Source organism: Zalophus californianus, chromosome 8 (genome assembly GCF_009762305.2).
Source record: "Zalophus californianus isolate mZalCal1 chromosome 8, mZalCal1.pri.v2, whole genome shotgun sequence".
In the NCBI taxonomy this organism is placed as follows: Eukaryota; Metazoa; Chordata; class Mammalia; order Carnivora; family Otariidae; genus Zalophus; species Zalophus californianus.
In genome coordinates, this window is record NC_045602.1 from 127,508,976 (window position 1) to 127,535,663 (window position 26,688).

General features: G+C 48.4%; 1 long non-coding RNA gene across 1 annotated transcript in view; it reads left to right on the forward strand.

Moving 5' to 3' along the window:
- LOC113937019 overlaps positions 1-26,305 on the forward strand; it is a 35,693-nt gene extending 9,388 nt beyond the window's left edge. The window contains exons 3-4 of the long non-coding RNA XR_003524464.1: positions 12,196-12,469; positions 26,190-26,305. This is a non-coding gene — a long non-coding RNA (uncharacterized LOC113937019). The remainder of the gene's footprint in view (positions 1-12,195; positions 12,470-26,189) is intronic.
- The last annotated feature ends 383 nt before the right edge of the window (positions 26,306-26,688 follow it).

Genomic DNA, 26,688 nt, shown 5'->3' on the forward strand with positions numbered 1-26,688 from the left:
AGCGATGGCACCTTCCTTATTGGGTTACTGTAATGATTAAATGAGTGAATGCATAAGAAGTGCCTAGAACAGTGTCTGGTGTATAATAAGCACTCAATAAGGATTGGCTGTGGCTATTATTCTTTTATTCCTGCCATTCCTGGGTTAAGCACTCTACTTGGTATCTTACTGGATACTATGAAGTATACTCTTCACTCGGACTGGTAAAGTGATGACACCCAGAGATTGTGGTCAATTATGTGTCTACCAAAAACCACCACTAAAAAATCTATATAAGGAAATACACTTAAAAACACCATAGATAAATCGAAATGGAATGCTAAAAATTGCTCGAATAACTTACAGAAAGCCAAAACAAAACAGAACCCCAGAAAGAACAAACAAAAATAAAATGACAAACTTAAACCCTAACATACCATTAATTACATTAAATGCAGATGGTCTAAATACACCAACGGAAACACAAAAATTGGCAGACTGAATTTAAGAACATGTCCAATTATATGCTGTCTACAAGAAACTCACTTCAAATATAACTACACAGGCAGAAAGAAACCATGTCAGAAGAACTCTTGGAGCTTGAGAAAGGAAAAAAGAATACTGGAACGGGCAACATTAGGTGTGAGTATAATAGACTGTTTTTCACTCCCTGAGCTTCTTAAATCGTATATGATGGCTGAAGCAAACATAATCACATCGTGTGGTGTGGTGCTCGAGGTGCGAAAGGAAACACTTCAGACAATTGCACATTTTAAAAAGATTTATTTATTTTAGAGAGAGAGAAAGGGGGTGAGCAGAGAGAGGGAATCTCCAGCGGACTCTTTGCCAAGTGCAGAGCCCAACTCGGGGCTTGACCTCACGACCCTGAAATCATGAGCTCAGCCGAAATCCAGAGTTGCTCACTTAACTGACTGAGCCACCCAGGCACCCCAGGACAATTGCATTTTAAAAGTGGGAAGCGTAGGGACACCTGGGTGGCTCAGTCAGTTGGGCGTCTGCCTTCGTTTCAGGTCATGATCCCAGGGTCCTGAGATCGAGTCCCGCATCGGTCTCCTTGTTCAGCCAGGAGCCTGCTTCTCCCTCTGCCTGCCCCATCCCTCTGCTTGTGCTCTGTGTCTCTCTCAAATAGATAAATAAATAAAATCTTAAAAAAAAAATAAAAGTGGGAAAGGTAAAGGACCTTAAATATCAGGAAGGTTTTAATGCATCCCTCTAAGAGTTAAAAATAGCAATAGCAGTTCCTGGTGATCAGTTACATACGTGTATATATGGAATAAGTTGCCACTGAGAAAAGTATATAAAATGATGTACTCTAAAACATTATAAACAAATCACAACGGAATTACAAAAAGGACTCAGAAACTACAGGAAGGCAAGAGAAACAGAGGGAATAAATTGAGAATAATAATAAAAGAGCAGTCTTTGGCCCTAACTGATCAATAATTATTTTAAAATGCCAATGGGTCTAAACAGACTAATTTAAAGAGAGAGACCGGCAGACTGGATTGAAAAATACAACCCAATTATATGTTGTCTGCAAGAAACTCACTTCAAACATAATGATATAGGTGGGCTGCTGGTAAAAGAATGGATAAAATTGTGTCATGCAAACATGAATTTAATAAAAGCAAAGGGGCTGTATTAACATTCGATTAAGTAGACTTTACAGCAAAGAAAATTACTAGAGACAACAAGAGACATTATGTAACCATAAAAGGATCACTCCACTAAGAAGATATAGCGATCCTAAACACGTGTGCACCAAACAATAGAGCCTCAAATCATGGAAGGCAGAAACCGATAGCTCTGGAAGGAGAAGCAGATACACCCACAATTATAGGTGGAGACTTCAGCATCTAACTTATCAGGATTTGACACCCTCTATCAGTAACTGACATACCTAGAAGCCCGATTTCACATCCAGGAATCGGTAAGGATATAGTTAAATTGAACAGCACCATAAATCAACTGGATCTAACTGACATTTATAGACTACTTCATCATCAACAACAAAATACACATCCTTCTCAAGCTCGTAATGGAACATTCGCCAAGAGAGACCATATCCTGGTTCATAAAGCAAACCCTAACAAGTGGAAAAGAATTCGGATCACGAAGAGTATGTTCTTTCATGATAATGAAATCAAACTAAAAATCAGTAACAGAAAGACAGCAGGAAACTCCTCACACAGACAAATATCACACAGTACATTTCTATGTAACCCTAGAGTCAAAGAGGAAGTCTCAAAGGACATTTTTAAAATACACAGAATTGAATGAAAATGAGAATAAAGCATATAAACAACATGGGTGATTTGCAGCTGAACTCATGCCGGAGGGGAATTTAGAGTAATAAACTCACACTGGGAAAAAAGGTAAGATCCCAAATCAGTAATCTCAGTTTCTACCTATGAAACTAAGGAAAGAGGAGCAAAGTAAATCCAAAGTGAGCAGAAGGAAGGAGCAAATGAAGGTAAAAGCAGGACTCAGTGCAACTGAAAACAAAAAGAATAGAGAAAATCAATGAAGCAAAGAACAGTTTCTTTGAAAAGATCAGTAAAATCGACAAGATTCTAGAAAGACTGACAAAGATAAAAAGAGAGAAACAACAAATCCCCGATACCAGGAATAAAACACTACAGATCCTGTAGCCATTAAAGACATAATAAAGGAGTGCTGTGAACGACTTTATACTCATAGATTCCATACTTTAGAAGAAATGGACCAATTCTTCAAAAACCAAAAACTACCAAACTCAATCAAGATGAAGTAGGCAACAGTCTTGAACTATGTAAGAAATTGCATTTGTCATTTGAAAGCTCCTGGAGAAGTCGCCAGGCCCAGATGGCTTTGCTGGAGAATTTTATCCAACATTTAAAAAAAAAAAAATTAACACCAACTTTACACAATCTCGTCCAGAAAGCAGATAAAGGAACACGTCCCAGCAGAGGCTTTGTTCTTTGCTTCTTGTGTTTTTCAGTTTTCTATTACGTACATGTTAACTTTTAAAGAATAAATGTAAATTTTAAAAACCTAAAAGAAAATGCTGTCCTCATGAAATAATACCGATACCAAAGCCAGACAAAAACAGTGGAAAAATAGAAAACTGTAGACCTCTTTTGAGAATTGAGACGTATGAATTTTCCAATTGGTTAGCAAATTGAATCCAATAATGTATAAGAGAATTATACAATGTAACCCAGTGGGATTTACTCCAGGTATGTGAGACTAGTTCAGTATTAAAAAATCTATCAGTATAATCCACCATATCAACAGGCTAAAAAAGAAAAAATATCATTTTAACGAATGCAGAGAAAGTATCTATTCATGAAAAAATGCTCAGCAAACTAGGAACACAGGGTAACTTTCTCAGTCTCACAGAGAGCATCTGCAAAAAAGCTACTGTTAGCAACATACTTAATGGTGAAAGACTGAATGCTTTGTCTCCAAGACTAGGAAGAAGGCAAGATGTCCATTTTCACTACTTTTATGCACCTTAATCCTGGAAGTTCTAGAGAGTGCCATAAGGAAAAAAAGAAAGAGAGAAAGAAAAAGAAAGAAAGAAAAGAAAGAAAGAAAGAAAGAAAGAAAGAAAGAAAGAAAGAAAGAAAGAAAGAAAGAAAGAAAGAAAGAAGAAAGAGAGAGAGAAAGAATGAAAAAAAGGAAGGAAGAAAAGAGGAAAGGCATACAAACGGAAGTGAAAATGTCTGTATTTGAAGATGACATGATTTCTTACAGAGAAAATCCAAAAGTACCTACCTAAAAAGCTCCTAGAACTAGTGAGTTCGGCAAGGTTGCAGGATGTGAGATCAACACACAAAAGTCAATCAATTGCATATCCATATACCTAACAACGAACAAATGGGAACTGAAATGTAAATGCAATACCACCTATAATTGTTCCAAATTAAATGAAGTACTTTGATGCAAAATTAATAAAACGTGTATGAGATCTATATGCTGAAAATGACAAATTGCTAATGAAAGAAATTCAAGAACTAAATAGAAAGACCTTGCTGATGGATTGGAAAACTCAACAGAGTAAAATGTCAGTTCTCTCCTAATTGATCTGTATGTTAAAAGCATCTATTAAAATCCCAAGGTTTTTGTAGGCATAGACAAGCCCCCGGCGTTCCACCCTATTTCTGCTGATGCTGCAAGGGGAGGGAAGTTCCCACCTGGCTTCCTCCTGGTGGGTGGAAGAACAGGAGCTGTGGGGTCCGAGTGGCTCTCTGCCATGGGTGAAGGGCTGGGAGACCGTGGGTCTCATCCACCTTCTATTGCTGGAGGGAGGACTGGGGGGGTACTGGGTCTAAGTTACCCTCTGCTTTTGGGTGGAGGATCATGAGATGCCAGGTTTGCTGGTACTCCCAGGGTGGGCAGAAGGGCCTGCAGGCTGTGGGTGGTATGGGGTGTGGGATGGGTCAACCCCCACAAGCTCTGCTGGGGTGCTGCCGCTGACAGATTTAACCTGCCCCTGCCACTGGGTACCTTCTCCACCCAGCCTTCCCTTTCCTATTCTTGGGTTGGTTGGTTGGTTTTGTTTCTGTCTTGCACCTTTTGGTGGCTTTGGGCCTCAGGCCTCTGCAGAGCCCCATGCAGGACACACGGAGGTAAAGGGAAAGCCCTGGAACTCACGTGAGATGTTGTTAACATGTTATGAATGTTCCCAAAGAACTCAAGTTCAAAAAAAGGAAAGCAAACAAAGCAGCAAATATACCCAAAGACTAAACCTTACACCCACGCCTCAGCTGTGGCATGTATGTAAGCTTGGCCCGAGGAAGGCAGATCCTTCAAGTGCAAATGTCCAATGAGCCTGATACCAGCCAAGCCTGCCACGGTTGCCCTTGGAGCCGCTTGTTAGCACACGAAATCACACCCCCGGACCGGCTGTTTTGATGAGTGTTCTCCCCTCCATGACGCAGGACAAGCAAAGCTGGGAGAACCTCTCGGACAAGGTGAGTGGTCTCCAGTCTGTCCCCCCACCCCCTCTACAGATGTATGAATGGCTTTAATTTAATTAAAACCCCCCCGTGGTTCTGTGGTGGGTGTCGGAGATGCAGTAAGAAGTCCCCTTCACTATTAACTACGAGAGGAGAGTGGCCCTTGCTGCTCTGGGGACAGACCCCAGTGTCCTCCAGGGAAAGTCCATCCTACCCGCGTCTCGGTCCCCAGAGAACCGGCTCAAGAGCAGCCTCCCCTTCTCTGCCCGGAAGGGAGGGAGGGTGGCGCTGTGGGACAGAGGCAGGGGCAGATGGAGGGGGCCGGGGTGGGCGTCGGGACATGCACAGATGCGCAGATGCCCAGATTCAAACGTAAGCTGAATGTAATTACTTGGTTAATTAAATATTGACTTTTAACTCTAGAAGTGATTAAAACAAGCTGCAGAGAAGACTGTCCAGAGCATAGGGGCGCAGGGAAAGACTCAGGGTTTTCAGGAAGGAAAAGAGGTGAAAAGGGATGGTCAACAAGAAAGTCTGCGACTGTCCTACTGTGCACACATGCCTACTGTGTGCGGGGGTGTGGTCTCCAGTCTCCAGGCAGGTGGGGAGTCTCGGACAGAGGCCACTGTGCAAAACTAGGATGTTCGGGCGTCTCCTCCCCATTCTTCCACCCTGAGATCCCATCGCTTTTCCCAGCGGTCCTCCAAGTGGACCAAGAGTTTCTGGTGTACAGGAACTGGACAACGTTCATCTGGGTTTTCCTGAAACATAACGGAAAGCCCGGCAAGGGGAGGAGCTCCACAAATGCTCATGGAGCGAACGCATGCGCTTTGTATGAGCAATGACTGTGTGCGCACCGGGTGTGTGCCTGCGTGCACATGTGCCTGTGTGGCTTTGCATGTGAGTGCCTCTGTGTGCACGTGCGTGTGCAAGCCCGCGTGTGTGTGTGCTCACTGCAGGCAGGTGCTGTGGATCGGGTTTCAGGTGAGGACTTCACTCACCAGCTCAGAGGCTCGCAGAGTCCAAGGGGCTGCAAAGCCCCCTCTGGCCACATCTCATTCCCGTAATTCACAGCAAACTCCCTGGTCCTCTGGGTCTGAGGCCTCAGCCTGACTTTTCCAGCTTCCCTGCAGGCGGGAGGGGACTCCTGGCCCTACCCGGGAGCTCCGTGTCTGCCTGGGAGACTTGAGCGGACCCCGGGGCTCCGATGTCCCCCAGTCTGAGGAGTCGCTCAGCCACTGAGCGGGGGGCCTGGGTGGGGCACCAATGCAATTCTGGGGACCCCCTGGCCTCCTGACACTCCAGCCTCTGCCCGTCTCCAATCACCCCTCCTGGGACAACCTTTCTCCCCTCCTGTCCCTCGTCACCCTGATGGCACCTTTCTCTGTGCGCGTCCTGGCTGGATGATCGGGCTTTTCAGGTTCCTCATGCTGGTCCTGACTCCCCACCCCCTTGCTGGTTTAACCTCGAGGGGACCTTTCTGTTGACACCCACACGCCTCATTTCATCCTTCTGTGAGTTCCTTGGCGGCCCTCTGTGCAGAACGCCTGGCTGCTTCTATCCCCCTTGCAAAGCCAGAATGCTGTTTTATTTCCGGAACTCCTATACAACAATTAAAAAAAAAAAAAATCATTCCTGCTGTGTGTTTATCTCCATCAAGGGCTGAAATACAACCTGAACCATTTTTGTCTGAGCACTTTCTGGCCGAGTTTGGGTTGGAGCTGAGGGGATTTATGAGGTTGTAAAAGTCACGCTTCCCACAAGTCAAACAAATCAGTGAGCAAAGGAGAAGCCTTTAGAAGTGGGGAAGGCGGCTGCGGCTTGGCCTGAGTCTGGAAGATCCAGAAAAGATGGCACAGAGCAGGAGCAAAGGGGCTTTGAGACTCACAACGTTGGGTCCAAACTTGCTTTTCAAGAGCAAAAGACAGGGCGTCCCCCCTGGAGGTTAGGGGCCAAACTCCTCAGCTCTCCAGCAGAAGAGAAATACACGTGTTTTAAAATGGAAATTCCAGCATCATCTATAACATTGCACTCTTGTGGTTAATTCTGTCTGAATTTTCTCTTAGACATAAGCCATCTTGTATGTAGAATTGTAATTGCATTAGAAGAAAAAGTTTATATGTCTTGAGAAATTACGATAATGAAAAATAGCACCATAAACCCCCATTAAGTCAGAAGAGAGATAATTGTGTTTCCTGCTGCCTCCCTGGGCTGGCTCGCTGACACAGAGATGGATTTACTCCGGCTCATCTGTGTAGCTCGGTACCCATTTTCCCTCTTAATTACACGTAACTGTGTAGTCTTAATTTGTACAAATGCCCAGTGCCTAACAGCGCGTCTTCACGAAGGGACGGTGAGGTTGGGAAGTGGGAGAATTATAAACTGTGAGCTGTTTGAGCTGTTTGATGTGTGACCCCAGACAGAGGCGGTGGTTACTCTAAATTCCCACTCTTAGAAGCTGGAGGGGCTGTGACCAGTTAGGACACCGCTCTGAGAACACATAAAGGTGGCAGTTTGTCTGTCTGCCTCATTGTCCATCAGTCATTCTCTCCCGGGTGAGCGGACAAGGGAGATGAAATATGTGGATCTCACTGTGTGTTGGAGCTGGCCCCCACGAGCGGCATTTGTGCACATGTGCTTGTGTCCCACCATGTGCGGCCCTGGGCAGCCCAGCTGCAAGTCTCCGTGGGCCCCATACGGCTTGTGGGTCTTCGGTGGATAACGGTGTTCTAAAGGTTCGAGAAGCCGGTCCGCTTGACAATAAGTACAATTCAGTGTAGGTCTTTCTGTGACAGCAGATCTGTTTTACGATCCCTTTCAGAAAATTCACTTGTGAGGGGATTCACGTGGCTGCTGATTTAATCAAAGAACAGAGCAGTCCAAAGGCTGGGGCTCTTGCTAACCCGGCTCTGTCTCCCTGGCTGGCAACGACTTGTTTGCTGACCTCCCTGGGCCTCAGTGTCCTCATCTTCGGAACGGGAATAATATCAATGATATGGCAGGGCTGTCAGGCGGATTAAATGAAGTTGACTTGAGTACAGATGTACAACAGAGGCCAGTTCTGATCCGCTGATGTCACTGCAGAGCAAGAAGACAGACCTCCCCCATGGGGACACATTGAGAAGGAAGCCACGTGTCAGATCTTTCAGAGGATCCTTTGATTTGGGGTTCTTAGAGCAGCCTTGAATATCTCTGATGAGGCTCCTGCTCATGTATTTGTTCATTTGACGGATATTATTAAATTAATCACCAGGTCGTAAACAAATACAGGGGTTTTTCAACGAGGGGCTCGATCGCAGGACCCTGGGATCATGACCTGAACCGAAGGCAGGTGCTCTACTGACTGAGCCAACCAGGCACCCCAACAACAGGGGTTATAAATAAGATACGACTTCTGCTTTGAGTCTAGCAGGTGAAGGAGATATAACAAGTGAGTACGGCCGAGTTTGTGTCAGACGACTGGTTGCTTACCTCTTCTTTGCTGATAGAAATTGGATCTGTTTGGGGAGCAAAGTGTCCAACTCAAGGGGACAGATCAACCCTGCCAATCATGACAATCCCACGCGTGGGCATTTAACCACTTTTGGCCGATGAGCTGTGAAGGCCAGTTGGCTGGGGGCTTCTGGGAAATGCTTTTCTCCCAGAAAAGTGGAGGGTCCCCTTCTAGTTTCTGTTCAGAGTCACAACTAGTAAGAACACAGCCCCGAACCTTGCAAAGGACCGAAACCAGATGAGCAGCAAGTGCATGACTTTTCTAGATCCCAACAGGGCAATCAAAAGTCCCAAAACCTAAGGAGAAAAAGAGGCACGTGCAGGGAGAGATGAGACTGTCTTACCTGGGCCAGATGTAGCCCGAACCAGCGGAAGAGTTCAGCTGGGGCAGTGGTTCTCAACTGGGGGCGATTTTGTCCCCCAGGGGCATTTGGCAATGTCTGAGGACATTATTGTCACAACTGGGTTGGACGAGCTACTGTCATCTAGGGGGTGGAGGCCGGGGAGGCTGCTAAACATCCTACGCCACACTAGACAGCCCCCACGACAGAGGTGAGCCAACCCGAATTGCCACTACTGTCAAGGTCAAGAAAACTAGAGATGAACTACCATTGTGACTCGGCCAGATAATAGTAATAGGGTCCTAACTGGTCCCTTGGGGTTCTGCCCTTGCTTCCTACAGCCCAGTCGCCATACAGCAGCCAGAAGCAGATAATAACCAGATCATACCATTCCTGTGCTTGCAACCCTCCAATGATCCCCATCTCCAGGCTTCCCTGTGTCTACACAAACCACAGAGTCTGCTCCCCTCCCACTCCAATCCAGCCTTACCAGTCTCACTGCAAGAACATGCCCACCTCAGGGCCTTTGCACTTGATTCCTCCGCCCAGGATATTCTTCTCTCCCCCAAGACTTATCACCACATTTCATCCCTGTCTCTGTTCAAGTGTCTCACTTTCAGACAGGAGAAACAAAATCCCCAAATCCCAACCTCAGCACCAGTAGAACTCACTGGAATGTTTTAATGTTTTTAAAAATGTCTAACTATTGGTTTTTAAAAAGATGGCTGACTTCTGTTGGGCAAAAAACAAGAGTGGAAGCAGGAAGACCAGCTAGGAGGCCAGGGGGACAGACAGTGGCTTGGGCTGGAGGTCTTGGGCAGCAGGTGGAATCTAGACATCTCTAAATGATTTTTTTTTTAAATAAATAATTTTCTGATGAAGTAGAAGATTTTCTCAATTCTCTTCCAGCAAACAATAGAAGAGGTGGCTTTGGAGGACTTTCATCTGCCCTCCCAGACTCCCCACACCCTCCAAATAAACCACCCAGAATACAAATAAAAGCTAAGCAAAATCCGTGTGCCTGAGCAGCCTCACCATGCCGACCAGTCCCCTCAGCTCACCACACTGAGACAGAGACACACACATTGATGGATGAAAACTTGTTTTACCCATCATCAAAAGATAGGGGAAAAATAAGGACACTCAGAACCATGTAGCTGGGATTTGAAATAATAATAACAGAGAGAGGCTGCCTTCTGAGTGGGAAGCGTGAAAATGCTCAGAAGCTGGAGATGGGAGGGTTTGGGGGGCAAAATCACTTCGCTGGCATCCTGGGCTGTGCATGCAGACCTTAAGAAGTTCATGGGCAAGCCTCTGCATCCTCCTTCCGCTCATTCTGAGATCAAACCAGGCAGCCTTCAGCTCTGGCTTTGATAAGCTATGTGTGGCCCGGCTGGCTGGGACTCACGCAATAGAGATGAATGGAAAATGAGGTTTGTAATTATTTCCTAAAGACATGCAGCCTGGCTTCGCCCCAGGATGAATTTTAGGTCCCTGGAAACCGCATTGGCTATACACACAGCCCGGGCAGTGTCGCAGGACCGGCCTTTAGGAGGGTTCCCACTTGATTCAATGCTCTGCTATCTTGAAATTCTTCATAATTTTTTAACAAGAGGCCCCACGTCTTCATTTTGTGCTGGGAAACGGTATTCCTCATTTCCAGTCCAGTGGCTGAAACCCTTCTCTTGAACCTTTCAAAGGGAAGGATGACCTGGGTTGGGGGGCATTCCTGGGACTGTGACGGGAGGGGTATGGGTTCTCACAACACCTCCGGGTGGTTGAGGATGGGGGCCCTGGAAACAGGAGAGGGGCCTCAGCTGAGTGAGCCTGCAGGACAAGCCAACCAAAGGAGGGAGCCATTGTCCTCCCCAGGCATAGACGATCCAGGGCACAGAACACAAACTGCCCCAGCCCCACACTTAACAACAGAGTAACCGGAGCTCGGTGGCACCCTAATCAAACCTATCCTGAGGCAGGGCAGGCAGGATCAAGAACTGAGAAAGGAAGCAACTAACCAGGGGCCTCCGGGCCACACTCCAGTGACGTTCCACCTCTGGCCAGACTCAGATATTAAAATCAGGACTTCGCTCTCAGGGTTATGAGCTGAGCATGGTAAGACCTGTGCTGTTCAGCCAACTCAGGGGCACTTATGAATCTCAATGAGCACGATCTTTTCTGAGTGGGACCTCTGATGACGCACCCATTGATCAGGCACTTGGGGATTTCTCTTGGGAGGGGAGTTGCTTTAATCTGAAACCTGTGCTTCTCAATGCCTGAGAAGGGGCAAACCGGTGGTAGGTCCAAATAATGTTCGGGGCCCAGGGCAAAATAATACCCCAAAATTCTTAAGAATTTCAAGTCAGCTGGGGTGCCTGGGTGGCTCAGTCAGTTGGGCGTCTGACTCTTGATTTCGGCTCAGGTCATGATTGTGGGGTTGTGGGATCGAGCCCCACATCGGGCTCCATGCTCAGCGGGGAGTCTGCTTCTCCCTCTCCCTCTGCTCCTCCCCACCCCTTGTCCTCTCTCTTTCTCTCTCAAATGAATACAATCTTTAAAAAAGAATCTCAAGTCAGCGGTGGCAGAGCATTAGACTGGGTATGGGCCCTTCCGAGCCTGGGGCTCTGTGCAGCTGTGCAGGTCACAAGCCCACCCAGCTAGGCCTGGAGTGCAAGGCTGGCAGTTAGAAATGTCCGGAGGTGATTCAGGTTCACCTGAAGGAAGGAAGTGTGCTCCGAGTACTGCTGGAGGGCCAGGCAAGGTGTGACTAAGGGGGACAGATTTCCCTGCCGTTCCCACCCCAGCTCTGAGAGCCCTGGAGGAGGCCACAGTCGCCTTGACAATGACTCCACTGTCAGAAAAAGTAAGATTCCTCCTGGAGACCACTCTGTGGGGACCGAGATTGACTGGATGCATAATACATTCTGGTCCATTTGCTTAAAAAACTCATCTTTGTGGTGGCAGCTCCCTGGGGTCTGGTAGAACGTAAGGGACCATCACTGGGGGAAAGACCCGGGAAGCCGGGAATGGTGGGAAATCTGCTCCTGAGAAGTTTGTGAAGAAATGTGGGCAGCGTGCCTCAGTTTCTCCACCTGTGAAATGTGCGTGATAATAGCACCTACCTCCGGTAGCACTGCGGGGCATTAATGAGCTGGCAAATGGACCAGAAAGCCTGGTGGTTTACAAGGCAAACAGCTGTCACGGTTTGCTGCCCCTACCCACTCTTCTCCGGATGGAGAGGGCTCCGAAGCTGTTCAATAAACAATCTAAGAGCCTCCGGGGCTTAGGTGCATATCTTTGCATGCGGGTGACTCCCATCACCTCAGGAAGGACTGGGTCCTTCATGGACTAGTCCTTGCGGGGGGGGGGGGGGGCGGATATATCTGGATTCCTGTGAAGTCAGTGTTAAAAATACCTTCTAGGTCACCCAGTCCAGAGCCCTCGATCACAAACGAGGCTCAGAAGGTGAAAACGTCCTGGCCAATGTCATACAGCCAGTTGCTGATGGAACGGGGACGTGAACCTGGCCTGGGGACTCCAAAGCCTCCACTCGCTCACCGTCCTCATTGGCCGCTCAGATCCCACCAGCGCGGGAGGAGGTGGGCAGTGGGCCAGAGACGTCATCCCTCTTCCCAGGACAGAGACCGGGGCTGGGGCTTCTGCGCTCGGGGCCTCCTGCGGCCTCAGCACAGACAGGTAAGAGCAAGCGGGACGGGACCGACGTGTACGTGTGACAGCCCACCCCGGGGCCCTGCTCCTGCTGCCCACCCCACGCCCCGCGTCGGGGAGCCCCCGCCGGTGGCCCTGTCCAGACCCTGCCGTGGGTCCAGCATAGTATTGTTAAGCTGTCCTTCCCCATCCAGCCTCTCACTCACATTTGGCCACATGTTCACAGCTCTCTGAGGACACCTGTTTGTTCCTTCAACAAAAACTGGATTCTAAACCAAGATATTAAGTCCTGGGGATAGGACAAGAAACAAGACAAACAGGCTCGGCCCTGCAAAATTTTCTGGCCTAATGTGGCATTCTGGGCATGGGGCGTGAGGAGGAGCTATCTGCCCTGGTGGCGAGGAGGGTTTTAACACTCAATTTGAGTCCGTTGTATTATTGGTTTAAACTTTCTGTGGATAATGCCCCCCCTTCCTGCCTATACCTGGGGCAGACTGCCCTCACCACTCCTTGCTGATTATCCCCCTGAATGTGGGACTCCAGGGAGTACATATGCACTTACCTGCTATTTCTCCAACATGTGAGACATAGTCCTGCCACAGGGCCTTTGCCCTTGCTGCGTCCTCTGCCTTGAGCTCTCTTTGCTCAATTAGAAGCTTGGTTCATGCCTTCACTTCCTTCAGGTCTGTGCTTGGCTGGCTCTTTCCTGACCACCTTATAAAAAAAGACACCGCTCCCAAGGATACCCTTTATTCTGTTTTACTTTTCCCCACAGCCACTATCACTGCCTGGTGGACTGTGTATTGTTTCTTGTCTGTCTTCCTCAACCCGGCCCACTAGGATAGGGCTTTGCTGATTGTCTTCATTGCTTTCTTCTCCAGTGACTGTCCCCTAAAGGAAGCTCAACAGATATTGAATGAATGGATGGATGAGAGGGTTCTTGTGTACAAATCCTGCTCTTGCGCTATGCCTGCTGTGTGACCTTGAGTGAGTTACCGCCCCTCTCTGAACCTCCGTTTCCTTTTCTGAAAACAGAAACAAGGCCGACCACAAAGTGGCTGAACCACTTAATGCAGGCCAGAGGTGAGAACACCTGCTCCCCTCGGGGGAAGATGATGAGCATCACCTCCCTCCATCCCCTCTCCTCTACAGCTTCTGATGTAAGGCAGGGGAAGGAGGTGGGGGATCCTCTGAGCCTGTCCAGGCAGGAGGAGGATTCCTCTCCATTCCCCCCACCCCACCCCAGCCTGGCCTCAGAGAATGACAGGCCGCCCGGCAGAGCAGGAAAAATGGACCGGGAAGTAGGTGGATTTATACCCTGCCTTCCCAGCAAAGTGTTCTTAAGAATGCGCACATCTGTAACTCCATTTCCCTCATGAAGACCCAGTGACAACCCCAATGGACCAAGATATGTGAGCCTCTCCCTTTGTGTGAAGAGGCAGGTAGAAGGGCTTCCATCTGAGTGACCCCGAAGGAAAAGGCCCACTGGCAGCTAATGCAAAGGCACCCGCAACCCCCGCCTGGAGCCTCCAGTCTCAGTGGGGATGCTGACACCTCAAAAACTGGGCAGCTGACCCTGCGGTTTCCAGCGGGATTCAGGGCAGGGGGAAGCCAGAGGTCACCACCCCACCCCCCTCGCTTGCTGCACCACACTACCCCTCCCCCCAACACTCTGCCAACACACATCTTACACCCAATTCCAACTTAAGCAGCAGCTGCCGTCCTGGCCCGGGGGCCCCTATCTCTTTCCATGTTATTGTAGATCGGTTGCCCACCACTGCAATAAAGAACTCTCGATGGGTTGTCTAGAATTTCTAAATCAGCACTGCAGAGAGTCTGGCAGATAAAAACACAAGACAGGCTGCCCTACAAGAGTGATGAGTGCTCAGCTCAAGCAGGTGACCCCGGGGGGCCTGGCCTTCTGAGGTCAGTCCCTCTCAAACATCAACTCTAGGAGGGACTTCTAGCTTTCCCCCCTAGCTTCCCTACCTTCCCCCGCTAGGAGGGCAATGGTGGGGGGGGCCTGCATCCTGGCTACCCGGGGGTTCTCTGCATCCTTTAGCCCGGATGCTAAAAACCTCACCAGCTTTCTTAATGACATTCTGGTTCCCAGGACTGCTCCTGCAGTTATGGGGCAGAGAGAGAGAGAGAAGGGCAGATGGTCAGGTATTAGATCAGCCATCGTCAAATCGAAGTGCTCAGACCCCTGGGGGGACAGGGTGACATTCTAAAGGCTGACGGGCGCAGACAGCTTTAAGAGAATGAATTTCTAGATCCCTGACTGACTCATGCGCCCCATGGGTTCTTCTCTTCCACATCCTCTTTTCTGCATGCCCTTCTCCCAGCTGATAAAAGAAAGATTGATCAGTCGGAATTCCAACAGGGAAAATAGGGCAAACTCCTGTCTGCTAACTTGAGGAGCAAGGGTACTATCCAAATGCGTGGGCGGAGGACGAAGGGAAATTACAAAGGATCAGGCAGGGCCCCAGCTAAGTACGAGGCGGAGGGAGGTTTCTGGAAGCCAGAGACAGAGTGGTTGTACACAGTGAGCCTCGAGATAGGAGGTGACCTGGAGGGGACAGGCAGCCGGTAGAATGAGGACCCACCTCTCTCATCTCCTGCCGCCTCTCTTCACCCAACGGCTAACGCAATCAGGAGCCAGGGGGCAAGGTAGCCCACGTTGGTGGCAGGTCATTCAAAGGGCTGAGTGAAAGTTGACAGCAACTCTTCAGTTGCCATCTGCTTATTTATGTGAACAAGGTTCACCACGCTCATATCAGCCCAACCAAAAAAAAAAAAAAAAAATGAGCAGGATGCGTTGATGCTGTAACTTCCCACTATAACAGTAAGCCATACTCATTCATGAATACATGAATTAATTGAAAAACAGTCCCACAACAGTTATGTGCCTTTGATCAATTGTGCACTACTCACAATTTTGATAACTAAATTCAGAGTCATGGGTTTAACATTTAAAATGTTCTGGCCACAGACATTTGTAAATTATCAATTATAATTTATACATGTTTTTATTGGAATATACATGCTTTTTTGTTTTTGTTGGAATAAAGGACTTGCCAGAGTAAAAATATGATACATTTGCAACAAACCTTGCCAGGGGAGTAGCTCCAGGAGACAAATAATGCAAAATTTCCAACAATCAGAAAAGAGCTTCTCATGCATTTTTAAAATCAATGATGGTAGATAGCAAATGACTATGGTATTGAGTTTCCACTTGAACACATTGTTTTAAAAAGTGATAGAACAGTTTTCTTTTATAATATAAATATTAAATATTTCGGACGCAATGATTTGAATTTATGATAAAAATTGAGGTGTTAACAATGTGAGAAGGAGCACATGGGGTTTTACATGTGGGAGGAAATGGAAGGGATAAATCTAGAGAACTGAGAATTCAGGGGTCTGGGATTTAGCCCCTCATGTAGCCGAGAAATCAAGGGAGGGAATAAGAGAAGAATCTACAAGATGTCTAAGACAGCCTTCTTCGGGTGCCCGATGACAGGGCAGTAATACAATGTCGGGGGGAAGAAAGGCTGCAGATTTCCTAGAGAGGAACAGAGACTTGCCCTGGCTAGAAGGAAGGGTGAGTTCTGAATACATGGGGAGAAAGCTGCCAGGGCATCTTAGGAAGGAAATTGGCTTAAAGACTCCGAGATCCTCTTGTTCACAACCACTAACAACAATGATATTACACTTCTGCATTTATTGAACCCTGATGTTTTCCAGGCACTGAGCTAAGCAAAGCCTATCTATTTCTATGCCTGTATGTATATATCCCACTCAACCTAATCCCTAAAAGGAGAGGCTTTATCAGCAGCACCACCAATCCCTACATGAGGGAACTGGCTGAGTACTTTGCCCACATCACTCAGCAATGGCTAAATGGTAAAGCCAGAATTTAAACATTTAATCCCCGGTCCTCAGATTCTATTGCCCATCCTTTGTTTGCCTCTCTGTTGTTTGGTTGGTTGATTATTCATATAATCATTCAATCCTTTCATATGACAAAAAATTACTGAGCACTGGCCGTGTGCTAGGCACTAGGCAGATTAGATACATTTATCAATACGTGTCAGTTGCTGATGAGTTTTCATCTACATGATTTCCTGCAGAAACCCCCTTTGGTGTGAGTTAATTCTCCCCTCTGACTTGGCAAGGAGGGACAACTGCCCTTCTGGGCCCTGGAAGGTAAGTCTTGCTCTTTACTCTCCTGTCATTCCCTAGTCTCAGGGCCCAGCTCCCATGCTGCCCCTGCCCTGGCCAGTCCCTGAGTCAGGGCTCCGTGCAGCCCGATCCCCAGGTCATGGAGTGTTGTACTCTTTATAATCAGACTTTTTACTAAAACTACACATCAACCTTTTCTTCAATGCCTCCTTCCTCTGCTCAAAGTTTCTAACTCAATGCTGAGCAAAGTGGTCTGTGTGTTGGTTGAGATGACAGTCTGCTGTGAGTTTCCAAAAACCAAAATGGCAGTATCTTAAACAAGATCTAAAAAAAAAAAAAAAAAAATGTATTTTTGTCTCATCTACATGTGGACGGTCCAGGGCTAGCACAGTGGCTCCTGAGACATCAAGGCCCCAGGTGCCCTCTGGCCTGCTGCCCTGCCATGCTTGGCCTAAGGCTTCTCGATCCTGAATCCAGGTCCTACTCTGATGGGACACCCTAGTCTGAGTTCCCGCCATGAGGAAGCAGGCCAGAGCGATGGAGGGAGGGAATGGTCTCTCTCCTTAAGAGAGTTCTCAGAATTGGAACACGGCCTTGAGGCTTATTATTCCGCTAATTAGAACTCATGAGCTGGTCACGAGTACCTTTAATGGTAGTAAAAATGTGCTCCGAGTGGCCAAAGATCTGGGATTCTGACTACAGAAGAAAGATCATGGACACTGAGGGGCAACCAGTAGGCTCTGCCAGAGCAAGTCTTTCAACTTGGCCTTGACTCTTCTCCTTCTCATAGCCCCCAACCGTCTGTCCCACCTCTCAAGGAGTTCGGGGACCAGAGAGCACACAATCTCCCTGTCTGTGACCAGCCTTCCTCCCCAACCCTCCTCCCACCCAAGAAAATCCTACCTTAGTCATTGCTAATATCAACGCTGAGTAATCTCCAGGGACGTGGTGTCCCCCAGCTTGTAACATTCAGAATTTGTGAGAACATGTTCACAGATGGGCTCGCCATTGATTTACAATCCAATTTTCAAATTTTGAAGCAAAAATAAATGTTTTCTGCTCTGTTAGTCTGTCAGCGGCTGCAGGGAGGTGACAAGGAGAGGCTCGTCCACATCAGACACTTGGGGTGGCTAAGCAGGGCCACCAACCGTTCCAACACGGACGGGATGAGCACACAAAGTAGGAGGTTTTAGCTGAATAGCCATGAAAGGAGGGCGGCGGCGGGGGGGGGGGGGGCGGCGGCTTGCTCACTAATGTCCACTCCAGCTCTTGGAGCAGGAAAGGGATTTAGCAAACGGTGTCGGGGAGCCCCCAGACTCTGGGAAAGACAGCAAATCAGGCTTCTCGGAGTCTCTGCCTCTGGGAATCATGTCTGAATTTCACTGTGGAACTCTCTAGTGGGGTCCAGGAGCATTGGGGTCCAGTCCTTCAGTCATGGCCGCCTCTGGAACAAGACATAATGCCCCTGTCGCCAGAATCCTGTTCCTTCACATCTCAAGCCCCCTGGTGGAAGTCCCCGTGTGGCTGTGCCCACCGGCTGAGTCCAGCACCCAGGACTGTGCTCGACCTGCAAGGGAAGTGGAGAAGGCAAGTCTCCCACGTCGGTAGTGAAGATAGGGTGGTCGCTAAGAGGGGAAATTCTCCCAAACACAGGAAGTGTGTTTAGATACGCAGGGCGGTCAACACCAAGCTAAGTGTCTCCTAAAAACAGGAAAGCCTTTCCCTTTCTCTCGCCAATGTTCTGATCTCAATTTTTGTTTCCAGTTCCTCTGAGGACAGTCTTATAAGGGAGAATTCTTTTATGATTTTGCAAACACTCTCTATTACTGTGTCTTTTGGGCTCTTTGGTTATAAACAGGAGAAGCTGTGGCTCTAGTTAACTTTAGCCAAAAAAAAATGAGCTTTCTTGGAAAGGTATGAAGAGGGCCATTAAGTCAAACATGTCTTGTGAGTCAGGGTTTAGGACCAAGGGACGCTCTCTCCCCATTCCCTGTGCAGCACAACGTTCAGACCTATATGCTTCGCGGCACTTGTCATCACCTGAAATGATCTTCTTTACGTGTTTGCTGGTCCTTTCTTCCCCTTTCCTGTGCCCTCAAATAACCGGACAGAGATCACAGCTCTCTGCTCACCATCTCCACTGTGTGCCCAGGGCCAGGGTCAAGGCCAGGTGCAGGGGAAGCACTCAGGAAATGTGTGATGAAAACGTACACAAATGATCGAATGAAGAATGACTTGATTTCCAGAATTCCTAATTCTCTTCAAACTCTAGAATTCTATGACTTCTAAGACCGATATGCGGAGACCCAAAAGGGAAGCAAGTGGGAGATATTTGGAAGCTGGCGAAACCACCAACCCTCTAACTTCCTCTGTGTTCCAGACTCAGTCCACCATCCATTCCCCGGAAGGCCTTCATCAGCTTGTCTGGAAGACCTGTGCCTCCTGCTTTGCCATCAGATACTTTCAAAGTGTCAGCAGGAGATTAGTCGATGGGAGGTCTCGGATCTTCGAGGGTATTGGGCTACATCCTTCACTCCGCAGGGAATTGCCATTTCTCTCCAGTACAGAGGAGCTCTGACCTGGAGCAGGAAAACCCTGAGAAATTGTGAATTTCAAACACACACAGGGCGCTTAGGTGAAGGTATCTGAATTAGATCAAACTTTGCCCCTGGAGTCCAATTTGAAAGCATGGATAAGCAGCTCTGTGTTTTAATGATCTCAAATATTTTGTTAAAGAAGTGGTATAAATACCTGTGTTAAATCCAACCACTGCCACTATTAAAAATGCCATAAGGTGCTTTACTCCCGTGGCTTTTGCTCAGAAAGCAACCTATACTGACAAGCCCGGGTGAGCTATTGGTCAGAAGGTGCACAGAAATGAACAATATTAAATTAGGTGCCCATTTATTCCTCCAAGCTACCCATATTCCTGGCTTTACACTGAAATTCTTTCCTCATGTTTATCCATATTGTTTCATTCCAAGTAAAATTTATTGCACAGATTCCTCGGGGCATTTTTTTCCGTTTTTCTTTTCTTGACTCCAGTTAAATAAACTATTGATTTTGTTTTCAAGGTAATTTAAGGGGGGTAATACAGTTCTGATTTGATACGTACAACATTAATACATTCAGAGTAAACGCATTTTAGGGGTTCAATCAGGGCTTCTAATTTGTTTTAAAAAATCAGGCCAACCAAACAATGGCTGACCGCTATGGGGATTTCTGCATGGGCCGGATAGGCACGAAGCTGCCTGTGACATTAATAATGCAGAGAGAAATTTTCAAAAGGAAAATTGATATTAGTGGCTGGGGAGGTGCTTCCAAAGACACGTGCTCTTCAAGGATGAATTAACACTGGGTTTCTCAGAGCCAGCTGAAGCAAAATGCAGTTTTTGAGGCACCTACATAACTTACTCTAGTGGGCCAAGAGATGCCATGGAGTGTCACTGCCCAGTGGGCAGTCCGCTTGTCCACTCTAAGACAGTGACCATCAGTCATCAAGGAGGCACCTTCTATCTACTATCAGCAGACACTCGGTTGTAAGTGACAGAAAACCCAGGTCCAACTGGTTTAAGGTTAGGACAGAGTTGATTGACTCATGCCAAGGAAAGGTTAGGGATAGAACTGCCTTGGGCATGTCCAATTCTAGAGGCTTAAATTTCATCAAGATTCTTGACTCCCTCTTTCTGTCTGCGTAGTCTCATATCACACCGAGGTACACTGTCCCCACGGGGGCCTTGGCCATCACTTTTACCCCCTTCCATCCCAGGGCCCTCTGCATTCGCCCCTCTCACCTGTTCCTCCCGCGAAGGCCCAGCGTGAACTCTGATTGGCTGTGACTGCAGTCACGTGCTATCCCCGAGCCAATCGCTGTGGTGAGAAGCACGCGGTGTCTGGTTGGCCCGGCTTGGGTCCCATAGCCACCCCTGGAGCTGGCCTGACAGCAGAGACCCGGTCCCCAGAGCAAGCTCGGGGACGGAGACCACTGCCGGCCTCAGGTCCACCAGGCAGGTTGTCCTCCAGAGTCAGCCCAGAGCCCTTGTGCTCCTTGGCCCCTCTTGGCCATTGGTCCCTGGACCTCATTCTCAGGACCTCTGTCCCCCCAACCATGGCCACCTACCTCCTCCTTGAGCCTCTGCTTCCAGAACGCGGCTTCCGCCCAGACGCCTCCCCTTTCTCTGCTCTTCCCCAGCTCCCACTCCCCCTGGAGTGTCCCGCGGGCCCTCTTTCGACCCCAACTCACCCTCCTTTGTCCGTCAGTCCCTTGTGTCTGCGTGCCCCCCACCCCCACCCCGGCTCCTCGTGCCTGTGTCGTCCCTGACGTCAGATTGCCAAAGGCCAGTGGGCGCCTGGCCCGGACCCGCCGGTGGAGAGCAGCCCTTGTCTCTTGCTCGCGGGAGGAAATGCCAAGCAGGCACCCACTCCATAAATCATGCCGCAGCCTCGGGCCAAAAGCAGTAAAGCTCTGACCCAATCAAACTTTTCACACAAACAGAAGGAAACATGTAGTTTGCGTGTATATTTTATCATATTGTATTATATTGCGTTACATTATATGTATGTACACACACGCTAAAATTATGGAAAATAATAGATTATTCTTTCTCCTAGTGTTGAAAATTTAGCCACGTGTAAATTACAGACCGTGGTGATTTCACTCTGAAGCACACAGAGTCGTTTATTTATATGCAGAAACCATCATCACTTCCAGCAGCGGCAGCAGCAACATCGCTCGCTCTACTGAGCACAGTTCCCAGCGCTTTACATGGATGATCTTATTTACTCCTCTTATCGAGGCTCTGAGATAAGCACTGCACTTGCATTCTCGTTTCTCAAGTGAGGAAACTGAGGCACAGAGAAGTTAAGCTGCTCTCCCGTGGTGAGTGGTGGAGTCCGGGACCTGCTGGGATTGACCTTCCCCGGGCTGTGAGCTTGGCTTTGCGCAGCTAATAAACCTAACTTGAAGCTACTGGGATTTGGGCTTTTTCTTTTTATGTTACTGCAGAATAACATCAGATATCAAAGGGAATTGTAGCCTCGTCCAAATGTTTTCATATTTTTCATAAACGGAATGCATCCACGGATCCCTGGTGTCATTAAAACGGCACTTCATAAAAAGAGACCTAAGGTGCTCTAAAGGCAGTAGGATAATCCTTACCCTGTAACCCTTGTAAGTTAAGGCATTCTAGATATCTCTGCGTTCTCAATGGCTAATGATTAATAATTTAAACTTTATTTTTTATTTAAGGAATTCAGTTATACTGGTGTTCATTATACTTTTAACTCTTGTGTATTTTAAAGTTAGACATTCAGCTATGTTTTTTTTAAAGTACAACTTAACTTCTTGTTCATGTCAAAGAAAATGAATTATCAAAAGCTTCTATAGCAAAAAATGCTTTGCAGATATTAACTCATTTAAACGTGAGAATAACCCTATGAGTCAGGTATTATTACTAATGAACTATCCCGTTGTTAGTGGATGCAGAAGCCGGGATTTGGTGCAAGGCAGTGTGGTCCAGGGTCTTCACCTTCAATTACTATTTTACTCTGTGTTTCCACACGCAGGGACCTGGAACAGTGCTTGCTCTATAACAGCCCATCAATCACTATTTGTTGAGTGAAGGAGCGAATGAATGAATGAATGAATGGCACTTCACAAAGTTCTTTGATCGACATTATTTCATTTGAATGTCACAGTAATCCATCAACCACTGAGGAGTGTGTGATCAGTCTCCCCAACTTACAAATGAAGAAACTGAGTCATGGCAGAGTGGAAGGCAGTTATCCAGCTAGGAGGTGACAGAGTTGGGCCTTGTCCACTGTTCTTTCCATTTCCACCGAGTTCAGGAAACTGATGGTCCCAGGGTCAATCCAAACCACAAGCTATTTAAATTATTTTTAATTAGTTGGGAGGCTCCAGATTTCTAAGTTGTCTTTAGAGAAAGAAGGAGAAGGAGATTCGGTTGCATTGGGGCCTCATTGCTGTAGGCAGCTGTCTGTCCCCTGGAGCTGCCCCTCCAGCACCCCCTGCCACCCCCACCCTGTTCCCCCACGGCTGCATGTTCCCACTGACCCTCTCAGGGAGGAGAAAATTAGCAGTCTGTCTTTACTGATGAGGAAACCAGGGCTCGGGGCGGTTCATGGTCATAGGCTGGAGGTGAAGGTGTCACTCTGGCAGGTATGGCTCTGGGGCCACCCCTTCAGTGGCACCTGTGCCGAAATTGACCCTGCCTGGGGCCTGGAGTGTGGTGGGGAGAAGCTGTGAAGCGGGCCTCCTGAGTGAGGAATGTTTCCTTTTGACTGAGATCCCTGAGCTCCTCTCTGACAGGAGACCCCCATCCTCACTGATTCCTCAGCCTTCAGGGAGAAAGAACAGTTGCTGTTCCACGCCTCAAAACAAAGGAAACAAAGAAAAGCTTCCTTTCCTCTCCTTCCAAGGGACAGGTGACTCCGCCTCCTTCATTTACGGTGGCATCACCTTGGAGGTTTGCATTTTGAGCGTGCCTGCCTCTCTCTCCTATTGTTGGGGAGTGTTCTGTGCCCTCTCTGCCACGTGATAGATCACAGGGAGCCTTTGAACTACCCCTCCCAGGGACCCTGCCTGCTTCACCGAGTCATACTATGTGCCAGACACAGGGATAAAGCAGAACATAGTTAGAATGCACCTGGCCCTCACTCTCGGAGCTTATACTCCGTGGGGGAGACAGAACATAAACAAGCAAAAGCACAGCATACTGTCAGCTTGTATCAAATATTTTATTTATTTATTTTTTAAGATTTTATTTATTTATTTGAGAGAGAGAGTTCATGAGAGGGGGGAAAGGTCAGAGGGAGAAGCAGACTCCCTGCTGAGCAGGGAGCCCGATGCGGGACTCGATCCCGGGACTCCAGGATCATGACCTGAGCCGAAGGCAGTCGCTTAACCAACTGAGCCACCCAGGCGCCCTTGTATCAAATATTTTGAAAGAAAAATAGTAACAGTGATGGTGGGAGGAGTAAGGTGAGTTGTTTCAGAAAGGCATTGGGGAAAGATTCTCTGAGCAGCCCCCTTAACACACAAACGAAGACACAGGCAATGAGAAAGAGAGAGCCAGGCTGAGACCCAGGGGAAGAACATTCCAGGCAGGCAGAACTGCTGTGCAAAGGCCCTGCGGTAGGAGTGACTACACACGTGTGGTCATTGGCAAGGAGACACGGGGCCTGTGTAGAGTGAGGGAGGGGAAAGAGGCAGGAGGGGGTGGGACAGCGTCTTGCTCTGAGCGCCATTGCCCTGGGGGCTCAAACTGCTCTGGGGGCCCCTGCTCTAACTTTCCTCTCTCTCTTTTCTCCCTCTTTTGGGGTTTCTTTGTGCCCTCCCATCTCTGTGGTCTCCCCATCTCTTCCCGCATTTCTCTATGACTCTCTTCCTTGGTTTCCATATGTCCGCCACCCTCTGGTCCTCTCAGCAGCGCCTAAGAACACACAGGGGCTTTGGAGTGAGATAGCTTCTGTCCAAAAGGGGACCCAGAGACGTCACTGGTGCGTTCGCCTCTCTGTGTCTCCATTTTCTCTGCATCTCCTGTAAAATGGGTTAGACTGTACTCAGGATACCCACCTCCTAGAGTTGCTGGGGAAGCTACATAAGTTAGGACATGTTCTGCTCAGAACAGTTCTGGGCACATAATAAGTGCTCCATAAATATTTGTCACATGAGAAAAACAGATGACTTCAAAGCACCCTTCCAGGTCCTTACTGCAGATCAGACCAGAGCAGGACAAGGTTGCTTCTTTCCTCCTCAACAACCTCCCAGTGGAGATCATTTCCCCTGATCTACCCTGTCCCTTTAATTCTGCACAGCTGCTGCCATGGGAAACAAGTTTCCTTTTATTTTTTTTTAAGATTCTATTTATTTGAGAGAGAGAGAGAGAGAGAGGGAACATAAGCAGGGGGAGTGGGAGAGGGAGAAGCAGACTCCCCGCGGAGCAGGGAGCCCGATGTGGGGCTCAGTCCCAGCACCCTGAGATCATGACCTGAGCCGAAGGCAGACTCTTAACCGACTGAGCCACCCAGGCGCCCCAGCAAGTTTCTTTTTAGCCAAAGGCAGCAGCGGTGCAAGGTTGAGCATGTGGCTTCTGGGGTAGGCTCCACCGCCCCCTAATTGTGTCACGTCGGGAAACATACACATCCTCCTGCTTAATTTGTCAAGTGGGACTAGCCTTGGTGCAAGGATTGAAGTAAATATACGGAAGGCAGTGAGGACTCACAGAGTGGGTGGGCTAGGGTGTGGTGGGCAGAACCACGCCCCCCAGAAAGATGTCCTGTTCTAATCCCCAGAACCTGCAAGGGGAGAATTTAGGTCACCAGTAACTGATCTTGGGAATGGGGAGATTGTCCTGGATTTTCCAAGCGGACCCACGTACTCATAGCGTCCTTGAAGGGCAGGAGGGAAGCAGGACAGTGAGTAGCAGCGGGAAGCACCGTGGGAGGGACAGTGTGGGGACTCGGCCTGCCTCTGCTAGCTTCGGAGATGGAGAAGGGACCCTGAGCCCAGAAATGCGGGCAGCCTCCAGGAGCCGGAAAAGGCAGGAAACAGATTCTCCCCAGACCCTCTGCAGAGAACACAGCCCCACTGACACCTTGATTTTAGCACCGTCAGACTCATTTTGGGCTTCTGACCCCAAAAACTGTAAGAGATAAAAAGGAGATGTTGAGCCACAGAGTTTGTGGTCTTTTGTTATAGCAGCAATAGGAGACTAATGCAACCCACTGTAAGACCGACCCCATTAGGACGGGGATTTTCATCTGTCAGTGTTCACCACTGTTGATGCTAGAGGACGGCCCAGAGCTTAGTACCTGCTTGGTACATACTTGTTCAATGAGCGGCTAAGTGATGTACTTCTATGAATGGACACATTTCATCCCAGGCCATAGTGCCTGGTTTGGAGCAGGCAGGTGATCTGCTCCTGCCCCTGCACGAGGCTATTTGGACATTATTATTGGTGGGAATGTTGGCAAAGGAGCTCTCCCATTGGGTGGTGCGCCCCATGGCCCTGAGGGCTGGGACGGCCGTAGGTGCCGGTGCTACCCTGATGGGGACCAGTGCACCTCAGCGTACAGAGGGTGGGTGTGGGGGATGAGGTCCTGGGCAGAGCAGAGAGAAGAACAGACAAGAGCTGAAACAACTCCAGGGTTTGAAACCCAGTAAAAAATGGAAGTCTCTGCTAATGAATTAGAAAGGAAGAAGGGCTGGGTTCAGCACTGAATGGAATGTTGGCCCTGAAAGCAGCAGTGTGTGGAACATCTGAGTTTCCCAAGCATGATCGTGGACCATCAGAGACCACAGACCTCAGCTGGTCTCCACTCACAGCCATGTGCAAGTTCTCATGCACGGAGTAAGCGTGAGACCAACCTACCCCTGCGTGGGAACTTTACAGTTTGCAAAGCATTTTAATATATTTTAAAAATTCACTCTCAAGACAACTCTTATTAATGACATATGCACCGGGCAGGTGGGGAAACTGAGGCTTGGGGAAGTCACTCATTAACAGACGTTTCTGAAGCCCCCACTTCCGTCTCGTTCCAGATCCTGAGGGCGGAGCAGGGAAGAGAGCGAGCAGATGAAGACCTGCCCTGGTGGGAGAGCCAGATAATCGCCGAGGTGAATGGAAGGCCCGGCTGCCTGCATCTCTCAGCTGGGAGCGCTCCGGCTCGGATCCCCAGGGAAGCTGGGTCAGCTGCACCAGATGGTGGTAGAGGTGCCATGGGGCAGCCTCCTCCAGGGCACCCCAGGCCTGCCTCTGGGGTCACAGACTGACCCAAGGGTTCATTCGTATCCTGGCAGCACCCTGTTTAGAAGACAAAAGAAGAAACCAAAGTTTGGTTTCTCTGTTAGTGACTCTGGAATTATTACATAGCAGAAGGCAATTGGGTTTGAAGAGAAGGTGAGAGAAGCTTTTATTGCCCATGTGCATTCTGCCCTCCTTCCAAAAACAGAGGCATGACACTTTCCCATCCCCTTGAAGCTAAATGAGACACACTCCAGGCAGTGGGGATGGACGGAAGAGGCATTGCGTGTCACGTCA